Raw genomic sequence first — 19,209 nt, 5'->3', positions numbered from 1 at the left:
AGGCCACAACGCTGAGAGGCCCGTGTACCGCAAAGTAAAACCTAAGTATAATCAACACAACTATGTAATTCTTGGACGTTTAAATATTTAGACATTAAAAATATATATTTGGAGACTTAATCCTCATCAGCCAGTTTTAGATAGAAAATAATACTGACAATGCGCTTTAAACAAAGCATAGTAAACTGAAAAAGGACTGTGGCATAGTTTAATGAAACATGCCATTTACACTGCTAACCCCTGCACCGGAAATACAGGAACCCCTCAAATATCAGTGAAGGGTTAATGATTATAGGGGAAAACCATGACATCCAGTGGCCAAAGACTTTCGATGCTGCATAAATTTCTCTGTCCCCTCTTCATCAGTCACCCATCCATCCATCTAGCTACTCATCTAGATAGCTGTTTATGTATAGAATGAAATTCACAATATTGAAATAGGCAAGGCATTCATGAACAATTTTGTATTTTCACATGCATGCATAAAAATTATCCTTTTTGAGAAACCGTGGATGCTAATGTATAGTTTATGCACAGATATATGGTATCTGCATCAACAAAACTGTGAGTGTATCTCTTAAGTACATACACCCATTTGCAAAGAACCCCTTAATCTTCATTCATGATTAGAATTCATTCTGTCCTGGCCCACTTTTTTTTCTTTTGAAAAAACGCTCAGAGAAAAGTAAAATGAATTATTTCACTTAGTGAACTAATAACAGAAGTGGACCTTGTTTATATATGAATAGAGCACTGCATAATAAAAAGGGGGCCTTAAGGATGGGTAAATTTATTCATACATTTGTTGCTTCTCTTTCCTTGGCCATTGTCATTTATTACAATTTTTCCTCCTTCATGTCATTACTTATGTAAACCTAAGAAGTTATACTAGCGATTTATAAGGAGAAGATCCAGATTCCGACCCTGTCACTACTGATTTGTAACTTTGACCATGCTCCTCAAGCCCCTGAAAATTTAGTGTCTTTATTTGACATAAGGGATATTTTTTATGCATCATGCAAAGACTATACTCCCTCTGCTTCACATTACATCCCTGTGACTTATTTATTTTATAACTGGTATTGTGCACCTTTTACTCCCCTTCACCTATTTTGCCCGTCCTCCCACAGCCTCCCTTCTGGCAACTATTAGATTGTTCTCTGTGTCTGTGAGTCTGTTCCTGTTTTGTTGTATTTGTCCATTTGTTCTGTCTTTTACATTCCACATGTAAGTGAAAAAAATAAAATGAGTCTTTCTCTAATGTTATTAAGGCTGAGTAGTATTCCATTGTGTGTGTTTGTATGTATGTCTGTATATATATACACGTGCCACATCTTCTTTATCCATTCCTCTGTCAATGGACACTTAGGTTGCTTCCATGTCTTCACTATTATAAACAGTGTTGCTGTGAACACTGGGGTGCATGTATCTTCTTAAATTAGTGTTTTCATTTTCTGGGGATAAATACCCAGGAGTGGAATTCTACATCATATAGTAGTTCTACTTTTAATGTTTTTGAGGAACTTCCATTCTGTTTTCCACAGTGGCTGCACCACTTTACATTCGCACCAACACTGCACGAGGTTTCCCTTTTCTCCACATGCTTGCCAACACTTGTTATTTGTTGTCGCTTTGACGACGGCCATTCTGACCAGTGTGAGGTGATACCTCATTGGGGTTTTGGTTTGCATTTCCCCAATGATTAGTGATGTTCAGCACCTCTTCATGCGCCTACTGGCATCGGCATGTCTTATTTAGAAAAATGTCTATTCCTACCTTCTGCCCATTTTTAAATGATTTTGTTTGTTGTTTTTGACACTGAGTTGCATGAGTTCTTTATACATACACCCACAGAGGTCTCTATGGGTTATATATTAAACCTTCTATCAGGCATATCATTTGCAAATATCTTCTATTCAGTAGGTTGCATTTTTGTTTTGTTGGTTTACTTCACTGTGCAGAAGCCTTTTAGTCTGACCTAGTCCCATTTGTTTATTTTTGTTTTTGCTTCCCTCACCTGAGGAGAGAGCTCCACAAAAATATTGCTAAGACTGATATCAAAGAGCAGACTGCCTGTGTTTTTTTTTTTTCTTTTAGGAGTTTTATGGTTTCAAGTCTTACATTTAAGTCTTTAAACCATTTTGAGTTAATTATTGTATATGGTGTGAGACAGTGGTACGGTTTCTTTTTTTTTTTTTTGCATGTATCTGTCCAGTTTTCCCAACATCATTTATTAAAGGGGCTATCTTTTCCGCATTGTATATTCTTGTCTCCTTCATCAAAACTTGACCATTTTGTGTGGTTTGTGTCTTCAGTTCCAGAATACTCTAATTAGCTTTCAATCACCTATACCCTGACTAACCCATCTGAGCCAGAGTGTCTGTCACATGGACGGTTAGAGAATAACAGAGGTCTCCATGGGTTATATCATTTCTAAACCAATTTTTAAAGGCAAGAAAACCTGGCCAGAGAGAAATAAAAAGCACACACTAAAAATAAAAATAATGTAGCCAAATTCAGAAAAAAAAAGAAGAACATAGTTGAAAATGATCCAAAAATAACAATTTTCACATTCTGGACACAGGAGAAATAGACTTGATTATTTTTCTTTTGGTTTTAGTGCCTGTGGAAACTTCATCATAAACTAGCAGGCTTTCATAGTAATTTTGTTTAAAAAAAAGATACAATATAAAATAGACTAACCAAGAGAAAAATACATACACAGTGTACATTAATATAAACATGTTTTCACATATGAACACAGGGCAATTATCTATCATTTTAGAGCAGTTCCATGGAGCTGTTCTGTTAAAGCTCCATGGCCTGAAAAAGAAAATTGTCCTAACTTCAGATAATGCTTCATTGATTGATTCATTCATTAATCCATTCATTCACTCAGTATCTCAGCAAATATTTATAATGGTTTTCTTCTCAGTAAAAGACTATGCTAGCACTATAAGATATCCAAATCTATTTGATAATAATCCCGGGCTCTGTAAACTTAGAGTAAGACATAATTTTATCACTAAAGTATATAACTGCACTTAAAATATTTCCTACCAGCTTTAAGAAATAGGAGGGACTAGGGACTTCCCTGATGGTCCAGTGGGGAACAATGCAGGGGGCCCAGGTTCGATCCTTGGTCGGGGAACTAGATCCCGCATGCCACAGCCAAGAGTCCACACGCCCCTACTAAGACCCCGCATGCCACAACTAAGAACTGCACATGCTGCAACGAAGATCCAACATGCTGTAACTAAGACCTGGTGCAGCCAAAATAGATAGATAGATATCTAGATAGATAGATAGATAGATAGTTTTTTAAAAATAGAAATGGAAGGGACTACAAAATAGTTTATATTTACCATATAATGCATGTGTAAAGATGCAAATATTATTATGTACACAAATACACATATTATTAAAATGCACACATGGTATATTATTAAATCATGCTCATGGATTTAGAAAAAAGGAATTATACCTATTGAGAACTTTCCTTACACTAAAAAGTTTCGGGAAACCGTGAATGTGAGCTCTCTACATTACTGTTTCTATGTTTGGCAAAACTGGTATTACAACCCAAAAGGCAGTAACAGGGGACAGGATACAAGTTGTAGGATACAAAATTCATACACAGAAATCTGTTGCATTTCTATACACTAACAATGAAAGATCAGAAAGAGAAATAAAAGAAACAATCGCATTTACCGTCACATCAAAAAGAATAACTAGGAATAAATCTACCTAAGGAGGCAAAAGAACTGTACTCTGAAAACTATAAGATGCGGATGAAAGAAATCAAAGATGACACAAACAGAGGGAAAGATATACCATGTTCTTGGATTGGAATAATCAATTTTGTCAAAATGATTATACTACCCAAGGCAATCTACATATTCAATATAATCCCTATCAAGTTACCAATGCCATTTTTCACAGAACTAGAACAAAAAATTTTTAGATTTGTATGGAAACACAAAAGACCCCAAATAGCCAAAGCAATCTTGACAAAGAAAAATGGATCTGGAGGAATTCAGGCTCCCTGACTTCAGACTATACTACAAAGCTATAGCCATCAAAACAGTACGGTACTGGCACAAAAACAGAAATATTGATCAATGGAACAGGATAGAAAGCCCAGAGATAAACCCACGCACCTATGGTCCATTAATCTCTGACAACAGAGGCATGAATATACAATGGAGAAAAAACAGTCTCTTCAATAAATGGTGCTGGGAAAAGTGGACAGCTACATGTTAGAAAAATGAAATTAGAACATTCTCTAATACCATACACAAAAATAAACTCAAAATGGATTAAAGACCTAAATGTAAGACTCTTAGAAGAAAACATAGGCAGGACACTCTGACATATACCACAGTAAGTTCTTTTTCAAGCCGTCTCCTAGAATAAGGGAAATAAAAACAAAAATAAACAAATGGGACCTAATTACACTCCAAAGCTTTTGCACAGCAAAGAAAACCATAAACAAGACACAAAGACAACCCAAAGAATGGGAGAATATATTTGCAAACGATGCAACTGACAAGGGATTAATCTCCAAAATTTGTAAGCTCAAAATGTGTGAGCTCATGTGTGGCTCAATATCAAAAAAACCCAAAAAAACAAAAACAAAAAAAACACAACAACCCAATAAGAAAAAACTGGGCAGAAGATCTAAAGAGACATTTCTCCAAAGCAGATATACAGATGGCCAAGAGGCCCCTGAAGAGATCCTCAACAGCACTAATTATTAGAGAAATGCAAATCGGAACTACAATGAGATATCATCTCACACCAGTCAGAATGGCCCTCATCAAAAAGTCTACAAAAAGTCTACAAACAGGGCTTCCCTGGTGGCACAGTGGTTGGGAGTCCACCTGCCGATGCGGGGGACGTGGGTTCGTGCCCTGGTCCGAGAGGATCTCACATGCCGCGGAGCGGCTGGGCCCGTGAGCCATGGCCGCTGAGCCTGCAGGTCCGGAGCCTGTGCTCCTCAGCGGGAGAGGCCACAGCGGTAAGAGGCCCGTGTACCGCAAAAAAAAAAAAAAAAAAAAAAAGTCTACAAACAATAAATGCTGGAGAGGGTGTGGAGAAAAGGGAACTCTCCTACACTGTTGGTGGGAAGGTAAGTTGGTGCAGCTACTATGGAGAACACTATGGAGGTTCCTTAAAAAACTAAAAATAGAGCTCCCATATGATCCAGCAATCCCACTCCTGGGCATACATCCAGAGAAAACCATGGTTTGAAAAGATACATGCACCCCAATGCTAATTGCAGCACTTTTTACAATAGCCAAGACATGGAAGCAACCTAAATGTCCATCAACAGAGGAACAGATGAAGATGCGCTACATACACACAATGGAATATTACTCAGCTATTAAGAAGAATGAAATAATGCCATTTGCAGCAACATGGATGCAACTAGAGATTACCATACTAAGTGAAGTAAGAAAGAGAAAGACAAATATCACATATATGTGGAATCTAAAAAACATGATAAAAATGAACATATTTACAAAACAGAAACAGACTCACAGACGTAGAGAAAGAACCTATGGTTACCGGGGGAAGGGGGGAAGGGACAGATAGATTGGGAGTGTGAAATTGACATGTACACACTGCTATATTTAAAATAGATAACCAACAAGGAACTACTGTATAGCACAGGGAACTCTGCTCAATATTTTGTAATAACCCAAATGGGAAAAGAACTTGAAAAAGAAGAGATACATGTATTATGTATAACTGAATCACTTTGCTGTACACCTGAAACTAACACAACTCCAATATAAAATACTGGATATATACTCCAACATAAAAGTTAAAAAAATAAACAAACAAAAGAAGAAAACAAGAAAAACAAAAGACCTAAGGTAAGATTTTGCTCCTTATGTATTAATAATGAATTCAAATACAATATTAATGTTTTAAATAAATATCTTCCCTTAATTATCATAAGCATCTACTTTTCTGCTTACACACAAAAACCTTACAAATTCAAATAATAAAAAGATGTTTCCAATTTGCACTCAGTAATAGACATATTTCGGATAAAGAGAATCTTTAAAAAAACATATCATCTATGTGGAAATTCCCTGGCGGCCCAGTTGTTAGGACTCTGCTCTTCCATTGCTGAGGGTATGGGTTCGATCCCTGGTCGGGGAACTAAGACCCAGCAAGCCGTGTGGTGCGGCAAAAATAAAATAAAATAAAAAATTTAAAAAGTAAAACATCATAAGTGGATAAATGTCTTCAGTTCAACTCACAGAAAACAAGCCAAATTGATCTAAAATCAGTAACAGAGATTTAGAATAGGGGTCAGCAAGTGTGATAGCCTGCTGACCAAACCCAGCTGCCATTTTTATAAAGGTTTTGCTGGAACACAGACACGTCTATTCATCTATGTACTGTCTATGGCCACTTTTAGGCTCAAACAGCAGAGCTGAGTAGTTGAGACGGAGACCACCTGTCTGCAAAGCCAGTAACGTTTATTATCTGGCCCTGTTCAGAAAAGGCTCTGGCCTAGAGCTGTGGATCTCAAACTTGAATTCGCATCAGAATCCCTGGAGGTTTGTTAAGGTACAGACAGCTGCTCCCACCCTGCAGCAGAGGTTCTCATCCAGCAGGTGGGGGGTGGCTGCCGAAAATCTGCATTTCTAACCAGCTCCCAAGTAATGCTGATGCTGCTGGTCTGAAGACCACACTTTGAGAACCCCTAGTGAAGACAAAACATTCACCATAGCTGTATCAGTTTCCTCTGCTTAAATGATGGTGCTGTTAAATGGCTAAATATATGCTGTTGAAGTAGCAACTTCCATTGCACCTTTAATCTAAGCATTATCCATCCCAAATTATTCTTATCAGTAGCTCTGAAGTGCAGGTAATCATTACCCACCTCCCTCACTGGACTGATGAGGGGCTTACGTCATCACAGGGGCTGAATGACTTGTCCTGGAATAGACCCCAAATCAAGAGTACTAGGTGACTAAAAGCCCAGATTTCTTCAGCAATTACTGGGCTCTCCAGGTCACATGTTGTTTTTATAGGAATTCTAGACTCGCATAATGGAAAAAGAACCAGAGGTCACCTTGACAGTTACCTTGCCTCTAAGGCCCAGGCAGACACAGAAGTTCCCAGCTACTCAGGGTCCTCAGTGCCATTCTCCAACCACAGAGAAACAAAAGGGAGCAACCTGTCATGCACATTCAAAGTTGGAGCTCTCAGCAAGATACAGGTGCCATTTGCTCACCGTTTCAAGAGAATTCAACAAGGGTAAAACGACCTTGCAAAATAAACTAATTCTCTGGCAGTCAAGTGGTGATTCTGTTTTCTGTGATTACATTCCATTGTTTGGAAAAGAATTTTCAAGGCCAGTGTTATCAAGACTATCTATCATATTAGTAGTAAGGAGTTAAGTTTTTAAAGACATGATCTGGAATCAATTATATTGCATAATAACTTTACAATCTGGGACAATATAGGAGGTCTTTTCACGAATGTCACATCCAGTCAAAATACATGCTCGATTTGAATACCAGAGCCACCCAGATTAGTTACATTAGTAACCTTCAAAACTCTTGACATATATGGCCCTTAAAAGACAATCACGTTTGGTTAGTCATTTTAAAAAGATGAAAAGGAAAACAATAGTAGTTCTGAGGTCAAGTTCACAGTTAGCTAAAAGAAACACTTGAGAACACACTGAAAGATTAAAACTGCCATGTGACGTGTGAAGGTGGAAGCCAGCCCTTGACGAAGGGTTCAGATTTTATCTCCTTCTGCATATGCAGAACGGCACCATTAAAGTTTCAAGACAAAGAATCACAATTCGATGACACTCGTTTTTCGTTGGCAACTACGTCTGTCCCTATAAAACATGCCCTTTTCCTGATGGCTGGCATCTTCCACAACGGAAAATTCAGCACGGATGAGAAAAAACATGAAAACATTCCCCCCCACCGAATTACGATGCTGTTCAAAGGCGTAATCAAGGCTCCAACAGACAATGAGCACACTGACCTTCCAACGCAATACGCCAACCTTCAGAAATCCACGACTGTTCACACCACTCATCAGCTGAAGTAAATCTAATACCATGTACAAAGCCATACATTATCCTTCTTAGGAGGAATATGTACATTTGTATTTCACTTTGATGGCAATCTGGAACCAAACCAGTTCAGAAAAAGTAATGTACTTTGATATGGTGTCATAGTAAGTAAATTTCACTTCTCTCTAACACTGTTAAAAATCTGTGACACTGTACTGATTACAGTTCCAGTTTCCCAGTGGTATAATATCTCCTCTCTAGTTACCAGCCGCTGACCTCTCACCCTCCCTCATCTCGCCTGGTTCATCAGTCGTGGTCCTCTCTGTGATGCCCAGACCCTTGCTCCTCTTTCCACCTTCCTGCTTTTTATTAACGCTCAACAAACCATTATGGCTCTGTTGTTTGGATGTCCCCAGACACTGCCTGCTCCAAATACCCGCTGTCCTTCCACCAATTTACCATCATTTGGGATGCCTTCCTCTCAGACATCTTATATCAAGTACTCCTCTCTCTGGCCATGCACACTTCTATTCCTGTAGTTCATGTCCTCCTGCAAACATCTTCCACCTCCAGCCCCTTCACCTCTTTGTCTTCTCCCGTACACCGTCCAGCTGTCTCCTGTTCCTTCAGGTACCCAGCCAATGCCTTCAACTCCTGTAGTCCAGTGTCTTACACACATCCTCTATCAACAGTCTAACACTAAGTTGATCTATGCCCCAAATATTGGCTTGTGTGCTCTGTATCTGTTATTTACTTATCTCCACCCTCGGGGATATGCACCATCTTCATTGTAGATATGAGAAACCTGAGAAACCAAGCACCTGCCTAGAATTACATCAAAGATTGGAATCGGGCAGCCTGGCCAGAGCCCTGACTTGGTCACTAGGGCTCCCATTTCTCTGCCTCAGTGAAAAGTACCAACACGTCTCTTCTGGTGAATGTGTCAGTGGGGTGCAGGAGCCCTGCTACCCGTTTCCCCAGCAGTGGCCATGATCAATATATCTAACGGAACCAACAATCAGGGAGAAAGATACAAAATATGGAGAATTAAGCATGGAGAGAGTAAACCCTAGTGGTACTCTGTCTTTGGTTCTAGTTTCTTGGACACTTACTACATGCTTACACCTTTTGCATTTTTCTGAGTCTTTGGATAGCTGATGCTTTTTTTTTTAACATCTAAACCTTACATCCGATGACTGCATCCCTCATTCTCAGCCAAATAACGTACTTTTCTACAAAGAGGAAACAGAAGTTCTGAGACTGGAACTTCTTAGTGTGGGACTGACTCTTATCTGTGAGAGGGGCAGTCCTTTCTTCCTTATCTCCTCCTGCAAAGATTCCTATTGTCCACCTGTATTCTGGATCCCACTGGCTACTGACTTCTCGGGATAGTCATCAGAACTATTATCTATTCTCCTTCCAGAATTTTGTCCTCTCCCTCCAGTGCTTCTTTTCCACCCACACTTAAATATACTCATTTTCGGACTTTCCTGGTGGTGCAGTGGTTAAGAATCTGCCTGCCAATGCAGGCGACACGGGTTTGAGCCCTGGTCCGGGAAGATTCCACATGCTGCGGAGCAACTTAGCCCGTGCACCACAGCTACTGAGCCTGCGCTCTAGAGCCCATGAGCCACAACTACTGAGCCTGCGCTCTAGAGCCCGGGAGCCACAACTACTGAGCCCACGTGCCGCAACTACTGAAGCTTGCACGAGTGAAGCCTGTGCTCCACAAGAGAAGCCACTGCAATGAGAAGCCCGTGCGCCACAACAAAGAGTAGCCCCTGTTTGCTGCAACTAGAGAAAGCCCGCACGCAGCAACAAAGACCCAACACAGCCAAAAATAAATAAATAAATAAATGACTTTCAAAATAAATAAATATACTCATTTTGAAAATAAGCAAAACAAAACCTCTCCTTCAACTTCCATCTGCTTCCCAAGCTTGTCTTCTTTACACAGCCAGGGGTCCCTACATTTGCGTGCTTTGCTTTCTCATCTCTCATTAAACTTCACCTTTAAATGGAAAGAAATCACCCTAAGCAAGAGAGAAAAAAGCTAAATCACATTTTAAAAAAATTTAGTCAAAAAAAAAATTAGTAAACCTTTTGTTATAGCATACTTTTAGATTTACAGGAAAGTTGCAAGAATGTTGGAGAGTTCCCCTATTTGAACCTCTTACATTCATCTGGTAATTTGTTACAACTAATGAACTGATACTGACACACTATTGTTAACTGATGTTTATACTTGACTTGGATTTCCTTAGCTTTCCCCTAACGTCCATTTATTGCACCAGGATCCAAACCAGGACCTCACACAAACCTTTAGTGGCCACAGCTTCTTGGTCTCATTCAGGCTTTGACAGTTTCAGACCTTCCCTGTTTTTGATGACCTTGACAGATTTGTAGAATGTCTTTCAATTCTGCTTTTTCCAGTGGTTTTCTCGTGATTAGGTTGGGGTTACAGGCATCTGGAAGACCACAGAGGTAAAGTGCCCTTCTCATTACATCACATCAAGGTCACATGCTATCAACATGACATATCCCAGTTGACATTGACCTTGATCCCTGGGCTGATCAAGTGTTTCAGGTTTCTCCACTGTAAGCTTACTCATCTTCTCTTACTACTGAGGAACAATTTTTAACAATAAAAGTTTCAAACACTTAACGTTAGAGTATCTAAATCACTAGTGAATGTGGTTACACCTACATGTCTGTGTGAGTTGTCCTTTGTGGAAGTGCACCTTGATTTTGTACCGGGATGGAGAGGCACAGAGACAGCGAGAGACACAGAGAAGCCCAAGCACTCCAAAGAACAGGGCCTTCAAGTGACCAAGAGAATACAAGCATCTGGGGTTGAACAAACATCCCAGGCTAAATGTGGAATCATGAACTTAAGTGGACCGACAGGGTTATGTGCTCATTATTTGGGAAGTAAAGTTATTGTAACACAAAAAAAGACTCTAAATACAGAAGTTCAAATAGACTACACGTTTGCTTCTCTCTCGTGCAACAGCCCAGACGTGGCTGGAGGGCTAGCTTTGCCGTCCTTAACCCCTGACTCAGCACCTGTGAGTTGAGGTCAACTGCTCCATTCGTCAACACTGTTAAGTCGACAGGAAGCGAAGAAGAATGGAAGGTATCTGTCCTTCTTTCTCAAGAACTGGAGGCAGAAATTGTTCATGTTGTTACCATTATATTCCACTGGCCTGAACTTAGTCATGTGACTGCATACCAAGCTACAAACCAGTGGGGCAATGCAGAATCTCACTGGACGCCCGTCTGCTTGCTAAAACTTGGTTAGGCTTATAGGAATAAAGTATGTAGAAGAGAATGGACACTGGGAGAATAAATACTGGTCAAAATGAGATCTGTAACTGAATACCTGGTGGCAGGTTGTTTGTTTTTTCTTCCAATAAAAAGACAACACCTGGACCAAAGCTGCAAATCGAATCAGCATCTCGCTGAGTTTGCGAATCTACATCGTTCTCCAAGTCCCACCCACTCATCTCAAACAAGCGAGTCAAGTGGGGCTGTGACAGAAAACAATACACCTGACGCTCTCCAGTTTTGACGGCGGCCCTAGTCTCTGCTACTCTCCTCAGGAACGCAATATGAACCTTGTTTCAGTCTTTCAGTAGGGAAGGCAATTCTGTGAGCTTCTATTCCTCCTACCACGCACATCTTCACTCCATGGATTATGGAGACCCAGGCGCCTCCTGTTTCTGTTCCGCCTGTGCACTCGGGTCTTGGGAAAATGAGCCCACTGCTTCTCCCCGCCCCCCAAAGATTCTATTTTTACCTGACTCTCAGAATCCCACTCTGACTGGGGGAATCATCTGTACTCCGGGACCCCGCAGTTGGAATCAGCTCACAGGCAGTGCTGAGTACAACCTAAGACGCAATACGTTCTCCTTTTGCCGTTTTCAGGCACCCAGGGAAAGGGCCACCAGCCCCTGGAGGGAGGCCAGAGGAGGATTTGTAGTTCATCCCCGAGCATCGTCTCAGGTACCTGGTCTAGGCGGCGTGGCTTGCCCTTCACACCAAAGTCTTGAGGTTGACTGAGAGACGAAGACTGCTTCTGCACTTAACCTGGCTTCTGGTTACTAGTCCTAAGGTGCGTCACGTGCACAGGTCAGGTAGGACAGTAGCAAAATTCTTAAACTCTCCGTCACAGAGAAAATGAAGAGAGGATGAGGTGGAGGGTAAGTAATGAGGGGACCTGATATGAGGCCTGACAACAACTAGGAACGTGGAAAATTCACACATCTTGTCCTTACACGCTGCTTGGGTATAAGGTTGGGACCTTCTGACCTAACAGTGTCAGATCTCTGTAACATGCTCGGCAAAAGCTACCCTGTGCTATCACGCTTAAGTGACTGAACTCAGGAATCCACCGTAGCCAGCAGTGGTAAGACACAGTTATGCCGAGCCTGCTGCGTTAAATATGAATATATAATACCTCTCCACAAGCAAGAAAACACACTAGCAATAATGCCGCATTCTGAGCTTTTTGGAGTGGTTTTTATAGGTATTATAGTTCAACTACATACACTCAACCAGTACTTCATCACTTACCCATCTAAATGACAAATAGGGGAAAACATATAGGAAAACATACCCATAATTTTCTGAGTTACAGACGAAATGCAGTTAATGATAACCATTTCAATATCCAAAATTAACTTCTTAATTTCAAAACTAAAATTACAACTGAAATAAATTTTGTAGTGTAAGTTAAAAGAGTCTGACATTCCGAAGGAGTCTGAAATGAACGTATGTATCTTGATCATTTGCTGAATTTACTGAAACAATGTTTTGGATGTCTTGAAAAGGTTTCACCTTCTTTTTAGCCTAATTAGTAATCAACAACTTGATTTACTCGTTTATTGGTGAAAGGAAATGGGGAGGGCTTTGTTCTGTTACAGAGGAAACATTATTTTTAGTAAACAAACATCAAAATACGTGTCCTCTGTGAACGTAGGGCAAAATCTTCAAACACGATCTGTGCCTTTCCCTATGTAAGTGACACACTGACAGATTCAATTTAGTTTTAAGATCTGCTCTGGCACTGACAGAACGTTAAGCATTCCATTGCTATAGATGTGCACCGTTTTCATTTTTCAATTTTGTTCTTCCTAATAATGAAGTTCCAACTAAACAGCTAGCCAAGTAAATGCCATGTGAGTGTTCAAGGTTGATGGATTACACTCGGTAATTCTGGTTAATGAGGCACTAAAATGATGAGCAGAGAGACCAAGGAACTGGTGATAGCTCGGCAGTGCTGATGACTTCTCCAGGGATAGATACCAGGAGAAGCACTCAGGAATAAGTAGTCTACACACTCTGTAAACAACAAGGGCATTAACTTATCAGGTCAACAGGCAGATTTCAAGAGTGGAGAGGAAAACTTACCTTAGGGCATCCCTGAAGCTCCTGCATTCACCGGTACCTCTCATCACATGGAAATCAAAGCCTTCTCTTTCTTCAGGTGACTAGAGTTGGTTTTCACTCTCCTGAAACCAGAGGTTTCCTGATCAGTACAGCTAACTCACCAAGCTGAATTATCCCCTTTGTTGTGTATTGGTTTGATATGATTTCCAGCGCACTTGCTCACGACAACAACAAAGTTGTGATTATAAGTAAAGTTGTTCTGATGTACAAGAGAAATTGTTGTCAGGACGTCATCATGCATGCATGTGGTTAATAAAAAAACATAGGAAGCAGCAGCAGCTAGGGCAGGGGCCTTTCAGACTATACACACCCAGAGTCCGTGAGGACTGTCCCAGGGTGTTTGGTCTGGGCAAGGCGACTGCTGACCTGAATGGCTCTCTGAAGACCCGGGGGCATCAGCTCCAGCCTGGGCAAGGCGACTCTTTGCCGGCAGCGCAGGAAACCATGCAGCAGCCCCAGGAAGGAGGTAATCTCACCCACAACACCTGCACCTTCACTCCCTGGCAAGGCGCTCCAGCAACAAGGATTTTCACTTTGGACCCATCGCCAGCACTGACACATGGCTCTCAGTTGGCCAAGCAACTCTTCAGAGAAGCAACTCGGAGAAAGGTACACCTCAACTAAACTTGGACTCTAGTCCTTTCATCGTCCCCTTGCCTGGAACAATAGCGTGATTAATCTATTATTGGTTTGGAGTATGTTACTTCTTTAGTGGCTTATTAAGAGACATTATCCCGTACTCTATTGGCTTGTGAAATTACGGGTTAATTTCTGCAGTGAACCTGTGTTAAATAAATTACTGGCAAAGACAATCTCAGTCTCTGAGTATAATTTGCTGCCCAACAAAACACCCTTCTAAAGAGCATGGTTTCCTTTTATGATTAAATGTTTGCTATCCATAAAAACTGACCTGGGAGAGACCTAAGAAATCTTTTTCTTCCTAGACTGGGGCAACGAGAACAGAAATGATGGGAAGGTTTTGTATGAATTTCACAATGGTTAAGACCAGGGAACTGACAACGTTGATATCTGCTGATACAGAACTCAGTAATGGTTTTAATGGTAACTCAAGGTTTTTACCTCTTTCAGAAATAAACATGCAAGTAACAAGTCAACACATATAATTCTCCTGTTTAAACCTTAATTAGGAAAAATGCCCTAGGATATTATTTTAGAAACATGAAGAACCATAGGCTTCTTTCAGCTTCTTAGCTTGCCTTATTTTGACATCAAATTGCATGTAATTGTCCCTGCATGTGTCTGCATGGACTCATATAAAGACAAGTGAATTTAGTAATTGCAAGATACTACCTTTTTAATTGAATTTATCAGTAAGTTTGAATCTATAGCCCCTGGATAGCACTGGGATGAGAAAAAAATCACTGATTTTATTTCCTCGGGCAGCAAGGGGTCAACGGTGTCTGGCCTATTTCACCATCACATTACATTAGAGTCTGCACTTTTAATGGTTCCATTTTTAACAGGGCTGTAAACCGAAATGCAAAGGTGTTCTCTGTAAAGGTTTGCAAAGTTATATATATATTGATCAAACTACATTCACTCAGTTTCTATTTAGAATGTGGCTTAATGGAATCATTTTCCTGCACCTGCTTTGATGTAACACGGCTGAGAAATCCTGCATCAGAAGATGGGGTAGAATCGCATGGAGAGGAAATGCCCAGAGAGGCTGCCCACCCTTGCTGGTATCTTGCCTATCGGGGTCGTCCATCCCGGGAGAGGAAGGAGGAGTCGGCAGAGATGACCGAAGGGTATCTGCGCTGGGCCATCCCTTGAGAGGCCGGCACAGAGCCCTATCCAACTCCTGCCATACTCTCCTGAGCGTTCTAACGCCCCTGACCAGGTAGAGTCTGCTCCCTGGGGCAGCACATGTTCTTTCTGCACCCCTGGTTCCCAGCACAGACCTACGCACGAGGCAGACACTTCATGAACATTTCCCGAAGCAACGGAGAGTGTTTCCATTCCTAACACCAATGACTAGGACAAATACTTGGACCTTTTCTTTTTTCTTTCTTCAGTTAAACACAGAGTGAGTACTATCTACAGGCATTTTCTTTTACTGCCATTCCCACTTTTCTCTTGGTTGAAAATGATAGCACCACTTAACCCCTTCGTCCTTTATTTATAAATTCCTTATGGAACACCAATAGATTAGTAAAACGAGGGCCCCTTTGAATTGCACTGCCCTCTACTCCTAATTTCCTATTGCCTATTTTTATTTGAATAAGAGCTCAAATACATTACAAACTTAGAGCATCACCATGGTAAATATTTTACTTGCGTGATTTATGAAGGCCCACAGGTTAGTGACAATTACTATCCCCGTTTGACATTTGTCATCCAGTGCAGAGACGTTCAGATACAGAGCCCCGAGGCGGAGGCCTGCAGTTCCCACCCGGGCAGTCGGCCTGCGGTCCCCCTCCCCTTCCCCAGCACTCTATTATGTCTCTCCTCCAAGGTCGTGCATGAAAGGCTGCAGTGCGTTGTATGAGGTGGTTATTTCATCCCCGTCTCACAGTCAGGACTGAAATCCCGCGTGGTTAAGAAAGCTGGCTCAGACCACCCCGCCCCCCCCCCCAGCAGGAAATGGCAGAGTCGGGACTCAGGCTGTTTGACTTGTCATGCTTCCAGCGCCCTCGCTGCAACAGTGCGCTTTCTGTGTGCCCAGTCGTCAACCAGCCACCAGCGCAGACACCTGCAACTGTGCTTTGAAAGGCATGACACCCCTTTTCCCAGTTCCTTGTGGGGAGAGGGCACTGGCATGGACAAGACTGTCAAGCCAAATGAGGCTAGTTACTCTGTTATTGCTCTCGGATAACCAGGCCACGTTCTCCAAAGAAACCTCAAAAAAAAAACCTTAAAAAGCAGACCCTATTATGTCCTCATCTGTTGCCTCAAATGTTTTCACCTGGAGCAGGCGCAACACTGACTCGCAGAACTGAGTTGTGTCTTGTCTAAAACATAATTTCAGTCTCCTCCCCAATCGGGTTTTCAGGAAGGACAGAAGAACATCTTTGAAAAGTACTAGGGCTAGCTATTTGCAAACAGCAGACGCATCCGAAGAAACGGGCGTGTTTTCTTTAAACGTCTGACATGCTAATACCTCCGAGACCTCTCCTAGGCGGTTGGTTTCACCATGTGATTTGCTTTGCCAGGCATATTCTATTTGGTTTCCTACTCATCAGCAGAGCACTCTAGACTTCAAAGGCCCCTCAACATCGGTTGACTTGAGTCAGAAATCTTTGGCATTCACACAGCCTGAGTCATGGCACCCAAGAGTTTGCTGGAGTATTTCTCAATCCCTTTCACTCAAGGGAGAGTGAGCGCAGCAACTGTCCTTACGAAGCCCTTCACAGCTCTTGCTGCACGTTTTTAAATGGCTTTTGCATAGATCTCATTTGGTTTTCTATTAGGAATCCCCTCCTTAATTTGAAGACATCATTTTTTTCTTAACCTATTTATAGTTGAACCAAACTTAGAACAACAATAACAAAACATTACACTAAGGTATATTTCATGCCCGTTTAACTGAAATAAAAGTCAAAGAAAGTCTTTTGTATTTTAGAAACAATTATAATGACTGAAATCTAATGGAATTTGGGATTCAGTCTTACTGTTCTAAAATCAATAGGAAATTTTACGAATTTATATTTTGACTGATATTCAGGAATGCCAAACTTCCTACAAGATTCTAAGTGATCAGGAATAAAAATCTGATTATAGCTTGGCAGCCTGTAACAGGCCAGGATTCATTACATTTTCCATTCTGCGGGCTGTCCTGTTTAATCAGTGACTCTTGGCCCAGCCTCATCTCTTTGCCAGGCTTAATAGGTTGAAGTGGACTGAAATGGATTAGGAATAAAGTACCTTTCTGCTTGGAAAAAGCTAGATCTTTGATTGCACTTTAAACTCATATTCAAATTAATTTAAAAAAATACCGAACACGGACACCACAATCCCCTTTTTGCAACTTCCAGTCAACCATAAAACCACACAATTAAGGTATATATGTTTTTTAAATGCAAAGCAAATTTCATTTTTTAAAACAAGTTACTACCACTGAAAGGTTACGTTCCCTGCAGCACCAGGCCCGAAGCATTCTTTGTTTCATCAGATGACTAAGAAGCTAATTAGAGAATTCTACATGTTTAACCAACTTTAAGACAGAATTGGAAAATGTGGAAAAATATTCTAACAAATGTGTTTTCTTGTAGCCTACGGTACCAGTCAATATTTTTACCAGTGACGCTGTTCTTATTCTGCTGTTTACTTTGGTTACAAGTTTACAAAAATCTATGAAATAATAAGAAAACTTTCCAACCCTTAACTCAACTTTGTAAACCTCCAGTGTGGGATTCCTGTCCCTTGGACTATAAACCACCTCCTATTTTTTTTCCCCCTTTCGCCAGAAATAATTTGAGAACATATCCACTTGGTCTTTAGAATGTTCTGAAAAGAAGGAAGGCCCAGACATGTCTTCAGTTTACAGACTCAGAAAGGGCAACTGGAGACTCCAAGCACAGTACACTGACACTGTGTTAAAATATCAGACTGGGGCCTTAAACAACAGATACTTATTTCTTACAGCTCTGGAGGCTGACAAGTCCAAGGTCAAGGTGTTGGCTGATTCCATGATCTCCCTCTTCCTCTCCTTAAAGACACTAACCTCAGCACAAGGGCCCCACCCTTACAACGTCATCTAACCCTCACTACTTCCCAAAGACCCCTACCTCCATATGCCATCCACTGGGCGTTAGGGCTTCCACATATGAACTCGGGGAACACAATTCAGTCCATGGCAGCACCTTAGCCTCCCCAGTTTCCATTTAGAAAACAGGGTCTTGAGAAATGAGAGCAGGGTGCCGAGTGTACAGAATTCTCAGAGGCTCTGAACAAGAAACCTCAGCAGCCATGGTCCTTCCCCTTGGAAAGAAGCACTCTGGGGACAGTGTATGTGTGTATGTGTGTGGGGGGGGGGACAAAGCTGCCACTTTCAGGAGAGGATCCTACAGTGGAGAAGGGTTGTCCTCAAGAGCACGGAATGGGCATCCAGGCTTGGAAGATGGGGAAAGTGCAAAGAAGAAAGAAAATAACCACCTGAGAGTGATGACACACTTTCTGATGTGAAGAATGGAGAAGAAAGCGCTCCAGTGGAGTTGACAGACAGTGAGAGGCCCACTCAGTGGGACAGGTACAGCAGAGAGAAAGACACAGAAGAAGAACATAGTTATTCTGGAGAACAAGCGTGATAGAGGAGAGGAGAAAGGAGGCATGAAAGGGCGCTGAGGGAAGGAGCACACACAACCAAGACACCAGGAGGATATCGTTCTGAGAGCGCAGGTGGGAAAACCTGGCTGGAAAAGGAGGGATGGCGACAGAGAAGCAAGTCAGAGAGTGGGCCGTCACAGACTGGGTGTCAGGCTGCAGGGGAGGAAGGGCAGGGCACCGGGTGGAAAAGTGGAACGAAAGGAAGAGTTAGTTGCAGAGAAAATAGGACGGAGTTTCTAGAAAGCTTAACATTCAAGAGAGTCAACACCAGGTTTAAATGCTTGGGAAATGATGATATCATCAATGATATTATCTGCACTTGGAGGTAGTGGGTTTCCTCAACTCCAAAGAAGCCAGAGATACTGAGTATTCTCTGCCCATCACGTCCTGGGCTTACTGAACGGCCAATGCCC

General features: G+C 41.5%; 1 protein-coding gene across 6 annotated transcripts in view; it reads right to left on the bottom strand.

The window, feature by feature from the left end:
* The window catches only part of LOC115842406 (uncharacterized), a 523,008-nt gene that overhangs the window by 334,585 nt on the left and 169,214 nt on the right, over positions 1–19,209 (bottom strand). For 5 of the 6 annotated variants that reach the window (XM_060292695.1, XM_060292693.1, XM_060292696.2 and 2 more), the window contains one exon: positions 13,472–13,572. The gene's annotated coding sequence lies outside the window, so the exon portion shown is untranslated. Of the gene's footprint in view, positions 1–10,379; positions 10,528–13,471; positions 13,573–19,209 lie in introns of all 6 variants that reach the window. The other variant, XM_070044714.1, reaches the window with a different exon arrangement.

This window comes from Globicephala melas, chromosome X, assembly GCF_963455315.2.
Source record: "Globicephala melas chromosome X, mGloMel1.2, whole genome shotgun sequence".
Lineage (NCBI taxonomy): Eukaryota > Metazoa > Chordata > Mammalia > Artiodactyla > Delphinidae > Globicephala > Globicephala melas.
This window is presented reverse-complemented; position numbering and strand designations above follow the sequence as displayed.